The sequence below is a fragment of the Pteropus vampyrus genome, unplaced genomic scaffold (assembly GCF_000151845.1).
Source record: "Pteropus vampyrus isolate Shadow unplaced genomic scaffold, Pvam_2.0 Scaffold29, whole genome shotgun sequence".
NCBI lineage: Eukaryota > Metazoa > Chordata > Mammalia > Chiroptera > Pteropodidae > Pteropus > Pteropus vampyrus.
Window position 1 is genome coordinate 10,672,840 of NW_011888810.1, and position 7,976 is coordinate 10,680,815.

Below are 7,976 nucleotides of genomic sequence, written 5' to 3' on the forward strand. Positions count from 1 at the left end.
TAATTCTATTATCACTCTAAATTTATGTGTATATGCTTAAAAATGAGTTTATTCCTATAGTATGTATATATGTAGATAAGCAATATATCTTTTTATATATACATATATATCAGTAAAAATATAATTAGCATTAAGTATAGTAAATACACACTAAATGATGCTTTTTATTAATTAAATAATCATCTAATTTCAATTGTAACTTATTGGTAAACTTATCTTCAAGGAAATAACTTTAGAAAGTTAACAGGTAAATCTAATTACAGTGGATTTCTTCCTGGCATTGCTTTGGGTTAGCATAATGGTTGATTTTTCTGACTTGCAAATGAATCATTAAATTATTAATATAGTTTTGTATACCATATTGATGAAAATAAAAAATAATTTCTATAATAGTTTCATTAAGAAAAAACATAAATATAGTCAAAATATAAAACTAGGCTACGAGAATATAGTTTTACTATTAAACAGAATGGTAAGTTTTATCAAAAACTATGTCATCAAGCATATTAAGTTATAGATGTAACTCAATTTTATTAATTATGTTTTTTAATACTTTCAATTTAGAGTAGTTTTAGATTTGAAGAAAAATTGTGAAGTTGTTTAGGGAATTCCTGTATGACTCACATCCAGCATTCCTTATAATTAATGTTTCACATGACATATTTGTTACAATTAATGAACAAATATCAATATATTATCATTAACTAAAGTTTGCACATTATTCATTACCTAATGAATTTTTCCTGTTTCAGGATCCCATCCACATAGCCACATTACATTTAGTAGTCATTTGTCCTTAGGTTCCCCTTAGATGTGGCAGGTTTTACTGACTTGTTTTTGGTGATCTTGACAGATTTGAGGGGTGATGATCAGGCATTTTGTAAATTGTACCTCACTTGGAATTTTTTCTGACATTTTTCTCACTGTTATAGTGGAATTATATGCTTTTACGAGAAAGACCTAAGAGATAAAGTGCATTTTTTTCACATCATATTAAGGGTGCATGCTACCAACACAGCATCACTACTGATGTTAACCTTTATACCTGGCTGAGGTAGTGTTTCCCAGGTTTCTCCACTATGTGGTCACTCTTTATTGACACTTTCCTGCTGCAGTTTTGAGGAGAGAAATAAAATGCAGAGCCCACACTTAAGAAGTAGGAAGTCACGTTCCACTTCCTTGATGAAAAAGTATCTGCATAAATTATCTGAAATTATACCTGAGAGATTTGTCCATTCTTGTTTATTTATTTATATGAGTATGAATTCATGGATACTTATTTTACAGTTTGGGTTATAATCCCATAATATTTTATTTATTTTGTTGCTCAAATTGTTCCAGCTTTGGTCAATGGGAGCTGTTCCAATTGGTTCCTATGTCCCTTTGACATATTACCATTATTTGTGTGTGTGTATGTGTGTATTTTAAACATTAGCTCACTTTCTTCACTAGAGATAGTCCAGGCTTGTTTTTTATACTCTACTCCTGTCCTAGAATCAGCCAAATCTCCAAAAAGACCTAGTACATTTTATTATACAATGGTAACAGAAACCAAGATCTATTTACTAGGTGTGCTTGTGGCTACTGAGGTGTTGATTTTCTAGATGAAAAGGCAAGGAAATAGATGTGTGTATATTAACCCATGTATATACATGTATCTATAAATATCTCTATCCATAACCATCTCTATCTATATTAAGCTAAACATGAGTTCATAACAACTCCAACTGTAATTCATTCGCACATAAATTACCTCCTTATCTTTACTTATCTAGAAATTTTCACTCCAGCTACAAGAAGCCTAGCTTTCACTATCTGTTATCCACTTACTTAATTGTGTAATTCTAATATACATGTATAGCAATATCAAATTTGTTAACCATTATTCCTGTTGGAAAGAATTTTATTCACTACACTAGAGCGTCTATGTACCTTTTCTTTTTCCTTTAGTCTTAGTATCCACTCATTTTAAAAATTACTTAGAGAAATATTTTCCTCTATCCAATTTGGTGAATCATTACGTATATAATACAGTTAGATTGTTTTGTCCCAGTCTACATTTTGTCCTGAGACCCAACCACTTTGTGTGTGTGTGTGTGTGTGTGTGTGTGTGTGCGTGCGTGTGTGTGTGTGTAATTTGCATATACTAAGGTTCAATTTTTATGCTATAAAGTTCTATGGCTTTTGACAGTGTCATGTATCTACCATTACAATATCATAGAGTTTCATCACTCTAAAATAATTCTCTGTATTTCACCTATTCAACCCCCTCATCTCTTCTCCTCTCTGGCAACCTCTAATCTTTTTTTTTTTTTTTAATTATCTCTATAGTTTTGTTTTGTTTTGTTTTTCACAGTGTCATATATCTGAGACTTCATTTATGTCTTTTCATGGATTGATAGTTCATTTCTTTTTATTCCATTGTATAGATGTACTACAATTGGTTAAAAATTAACCTATTGAAAGCCAACTTTTTTGCTCCCAGCTTTTGGCATTTATGAGTAAATGCTATAAACATTCACTTGCAGACTTTTGTGTGGACATAATTTTCAAATCAGTTGGGTAAATACCAAAGAGCTCAACAGCTGGATTGAATAGTAAGACTGTTTTGAGCTTTTTAAGAAACTACCAAACTGTCTTCCAAAGTGACAATACTGTTTACGGTCATGCCACCCTGAACAAACCCGATCCTGTCTGATCTCGGAAGCTAAGCAGGGTCAGGCCTGGTTAGTACTTGGATGGCAGACCACCTAGGAAGACCAGGTGCTGTAGGTATGAAACATAAAAATAAAAGATTGTAAGCTGACAAGATCCTTGTAATCTGTGAGGTCAACTGAGGGTTGCTTCGCCTAAAAAAAAAGGGGACAATATCATTTGAGAATCCTTCTAGCAATGATTGACAATTTCTCTTGTTGGCATACTGGCCAGCAAATGGTATTGTCTGTTTTGTATTATTATTATTTTTTACATTTTAGACATTCTAATATGAGTGCAGTGGTATGTCAGAGTTGTTTTAATTTGAAGTCCTGTAATTTCAAATGATGTTACTTATCTTTTCGTATGTATTTGCCATCTGTATATATTCTGTATAGACATGTCTGTTTAGGCATTTTGCTCATTTATAAATCTAGTTGTTTGTTTTCTTACAATTGAATTTTAAGTGTTTTTTGTATGTTTGTGATTAAAAAAACCAAACTTTATCAAATAGTGTTTTAAAAATATTAAACTTCCAGTTTGACTTTTTTTTTTCATTTTCTTTCACAGAGCAGAAATTGCTAATTTTAATAAAGTGTAACTTTTTTCCATGGATCATGCATTTGATGTTATATCTAAAAACTCGTGGGAAAACCAAAAATCATTTAAATTTTTCTTGTATTTATTCTCCAGAAATTGTATAGTTGTATGTTTTGCACTTAAATTTATAACCTATTTTGAGTTAGTTTTTATGAGAAGTATAATGCCTGTTTAGATTTATTCTTTTGAATATGAACACCCAGTTGTCCTAGCACAACTTACTAAAAAATATTATTTCTCCATTGAATTGTCTCTGCTCTTTTGTCAAACATCAGTTGACATACATTTCTGTTACTCTACTTCTGGACTCCCCATTCTATTCCTGTGATCTATGTGTTTACACTGTCTTGAATACTGTAACTTTACATTAAGTCTTGAAGTCAGATAATACAAGTCCTCCAATTTGTTCTTCTTAAGCATTATGTTGACTACACGAGGTATTTTATCCTTTCAATATAAACTTTGGAATGAGCTTTTTAAAACCTACTAAATAGTTTGCTTGGAGTTTGCTTGGGATTATATTGAATCTATAGATTATGTTCAGAAGAATTGTTAACTATATCGATTCTTCTAATCCATGATCATGGATATCTCTCGATTTATTTAGATACTTTTATTCCTTTTATGAAAGTGTTGTAGTTTTAAACATATAGACGCTGCACATATTTTGTTTAATTTATACACAATTATTTCATTAATATTATAAGGTAAGGATTATCTTTTAGCTAAATTAAAGAAAAATGCTATTACTTATTCCTTGTTTTTTTTCTCTTTCTTTACATATATTTAATTTTCTGACTTACATCATTTTTTTTTCTCCCTCAAACTTTTAACGTTTCTGGCAGATCATGTCTGCTGGTGATAAATTCCCTCAGTTCTTGTTTTTCTAAGAAAGGTTTAATTTTTCCTTTATTTTTGAAGGACGATTAACTGGATAATTTAGTTTAGTGATTTTTTTTAATATTTCAAATATTTTCCTTCATTATCTCTTTCTTACATAGTTGCTGCTAAGAAGTTCACTGTAATTCTCATCTCTGTTCTATAGTAGGTAAGTTAGTTCCCTCCGCCCCCCACCACCACCCTCTCTCTGGCTTCTCTAAATTTTGTTTTTGTTCTTGTTTTTGATTTTCTTCAGTTTGACTATGACATGCCTAGGTATAGATTTGTTTATTGATTGGTATTTACCCTGTTTGGTGATTTCTGAAGTTCCTGAGTATGTAATTTGGTGTGTCATTAATTTTGAAATTTTTAGTCATTATTGCTTGTGCTCCATTCTCTCTTCTTTTTCTGGTATTCCAAATATATGCATATTATATGTCTTAATATTGTCAAAGAGTTCTTAGATGTTCTGAGGTTTTTTGTTGTTGTTGTTCACTTTTTTTTTTTTCAATTATTATTTTTTCTCTTTTTATTTCAGTTTGGGAATTTTCTATTGGCCCATCTTAAAACTCACTTAATATTTTCTTGCCATGGCTAGTCCACTGATAAGCCTATTAAAGAAATTCTTCATTTCTGTTACAGTGTCCTGAATTTTTAGCATTTCTTTTTGATTACTTTTTAAGAATTTTTATCCCTAAGCTTCCATTAACCACCTGTTCTTGCATGCTGTCTACTTTTCCATTAGAGCGTTTAACATATTAATCATAGTTATTTAAAATTCCCTATCTGATAATTCCAACATCTGTGCTGTTTCTGAGTTTGAATCTGATGTTTACTTTGCCTATTCAGACTGTTTCTTTCTTGTTTTTTGGCATGACTTGTCTTTTTGTTGTTGTTGAAAGATGGACATGTATCAAGCAATGATAACTAAGGAAAATAGGTTATTAGTGTAAGGATTTATTTTAATCTAAGAGTGGGCTATTTTAAAATATTTGTAGTTGTAAGTCCCAGATTCTTTGAGTTCCTCTAGTATCTTTTTGTTTTCTCTCCTGATTTTGATCTTCCTTAACTTCTCAGAAAGAGTGTGTTTTGCAGCTCTTTCAGTTGTAATCTTGTCAGTATACTGGAGCTCTGTTAGGACAATAGTAAGGTATGGAGAAAATGAAGCATTCTATAAACCTATTATTAAATCCTAATTTTTTTAGTAGTCTTCTATCCCTAGACTGTAACATTGATAGGTGTTTCTCAACTTTTTGTTTCTCTTTTGGTGAAAGAATGGCGAGAGGGGATGGGAGTTGAGTAATTTCCCTACCTACACATTGCTAAAGCTCTGGTATAGGCTTCAAATCTTCACCATGAGGACCTGGTGGGATTTCTAGAGGTAAACCTCTAAAAGAGCAGGGGTCCCTATAATACTGATCCAACCCCAGGGGTTTTCACTCTTATTTTAGCCTACATCCAGCCTCCAACAATTCATCAAACTATCATTTACATCTTTTTACCAGTTTATTGTTCTGGCAACTTTTGCTCTAGCTAATCTCAACTATGACTCTCTGGATTTACTCATTTCTCCAGATTTGGGGTGGCAGTTTGCTCTGTGACCTCACTTTTTCCGATGATTTTAACAAAAGTTACTAATTTTCAGCTTTGTTTTTTATTAGGATAAGAGTGTCAACTTCCAAGCTAAGTACAGAAATTCCTCATATATCCCTACCTCATACATTCATAGCCTCCCTTATTATCAATATTCCCAACCAGAGTGTTACATTTGTTAAAATTGATGAACCTACATTGATATGTGATAATCATCCAAAGTCCATAGTTCACATTATGATTCACTCTAGGTATTGTACATTCAACAGGTCTGGACAAATGTTTAATGACATGTATCCACCATTATGGTATCATACAGAGTATTTTCACAGTCCTTTTTTTGTGCTCTGCCTATTCATCCTTTCTCTTCTGCCACCCCAACCCCTAGCAATCACAGATCTTTCTACTGTCTCTATATTATGCCTTTTCCAGAATGTTTTATAGTTAGAATCATACAGTATGTAACCTTTTCAGATTATCCCTAAACTTTTAAAATCACATGTTGTTTTAGATCAGAACCTCTGGCCCCTACAATATATTGATATTCACAAATCAAGAAACAAGGCTTGGCTTGTATCTATTCTCTGTGGCAACAATCCTATATTAATTTGTGGATGACTTATATTTCTGGTAGTAGAAAGGGAGAGAGGCGTTTTTTAGGAGGCATTGAGAATAGAGGTGACTCTTTAGGAAATATGACAAAATTGTATCCATATATAATTATATAAACATTATAATCTATAAACATAAGATATTTAAGCATAGTTTTATGATTTCATAAAATGATTGCATAGAAGTAGAATAAAAATAACTATCTTTTTCAGAATTTAAATTTACTTAAATTAAAAAAAAACACTGATTTGGAATTATTGTTGCATAAAATCATATCTATTAATAGATTATAAGCTAATGCTAAGGTCCATATTTGATGTATTAACATATCTTCTAAAATATCTATTACTAAACTGTATACACAAAAAGTTTAATGATAATAAAGTTAAGAGCTGTGCTCACTTTAGCAGCACATATATTAAAATTGAAACAATACAGAGAAGATTTGCATGGCCCCTAATCAATGATGACATGTAAATTGACAAAGTGTTCCACATTTTTGAAATGCATGACCTTCCTAGACTGAATCACAAAGAATTGGAAGTTTTAAATAACTGATCAACATTAAGAAAGTTGAAACAATCACCTAAAACCTCCCAAAAAAGTAAAACTCCAGATGGCTTCACTAGGGAATTCCACCAAACATTCAAATACTTAAACCTATCCTTCTCGAACTCTTCCAAAAAACTGAAGAAGAGGCCAACATTACCCTGATTCCAAAACCTGGCAGGGATAACATGAAAAAAGAAAACTGCAGACCAATATCTCTGATAAAAACAGATTCAAAAATCCTAAGCAAAATACTAGCAAATTGAATACAACAATACATTGAAAATAATAATATGGCATGATCAAGTGGGATTTATTCCAGAGGCACAAGGATAGTTTAACATGAACAAATTAATCAATGTGATACACCACATAAACAAAATAAAAGATAAAAATTATATGATTATATTAATAGATGCAGATAACATATTTGACAAAGATACAACACCCATTAATGATTAAAACACTCAAAAAATGGGTATAGAAGGAAAGTACCTCGACATAATAGCCATATGTGACAAACCCTCAGCTAACATCATAGTCCATGGTGAAAATCTTAAAGCTTTTCCTCTAAAATCAGAAACAAGACAAGGATGCCCACTCTCACCACTGTTATTCAACTTAGTAGTAGAAGTCCTAGCCAGAGCAATCAGGCAAGAGAAAGAAATAAAGGCCATCAAATTGGAAATAAAGAAGTAAAACTGTCACTTTTTTTAGACGACATGAGTCTTTATATAGAAAATCCTAAAGGCTCCACCAGAAAATATAGAAACAATAAATAAACACAGTAAAGTTGCAGGATACAAAATTAATGTACAAAAATCTATTGTGTTCTTAATACAAACAATGAAATTTCAGAAAAAGGAAAAAATAATTCCGTTTGCAATTGCAACAAAAAAGAATAAAATACTTAGGAATAAACTTAACAGAGAATGTAAAGGCTCTATACACTAAAAACTACAAGACATTGTTAAAAGAAATTGAAGACAAAGAAATGAAAGATATTCCATGTTCAACGACTGGAAGAATCAACATAGCTAAAATGGCCA

General features: G+C 31.3%; 1 non-coding gene and 1 pseudogene across 1 annotated transcript; both read left to right on the plus strand.

Moving 5' to 3' along the window:
* The first annotated feature begins 2,656 nt into the window (after nt 1–2,656).
* On the plus strand, nt 2,657–2,775 carry LOC111737657 (annotated as a pseudogene).
* Nucleotides 2,776–6,772: 3,997 nt separating this feature from the next.
* On the plus strand, nt 6,773–6,879 carry LOC111737640. Its single transcript, XR_002779496.1, has one exon. It is a non-coding gene; the product is annotated as a U6 spliceosomal RNA (small nuclear RNA).
* The last annotated feature ends 1,097 nt before the right edge of the window (nt 6,880–7,976 follow it).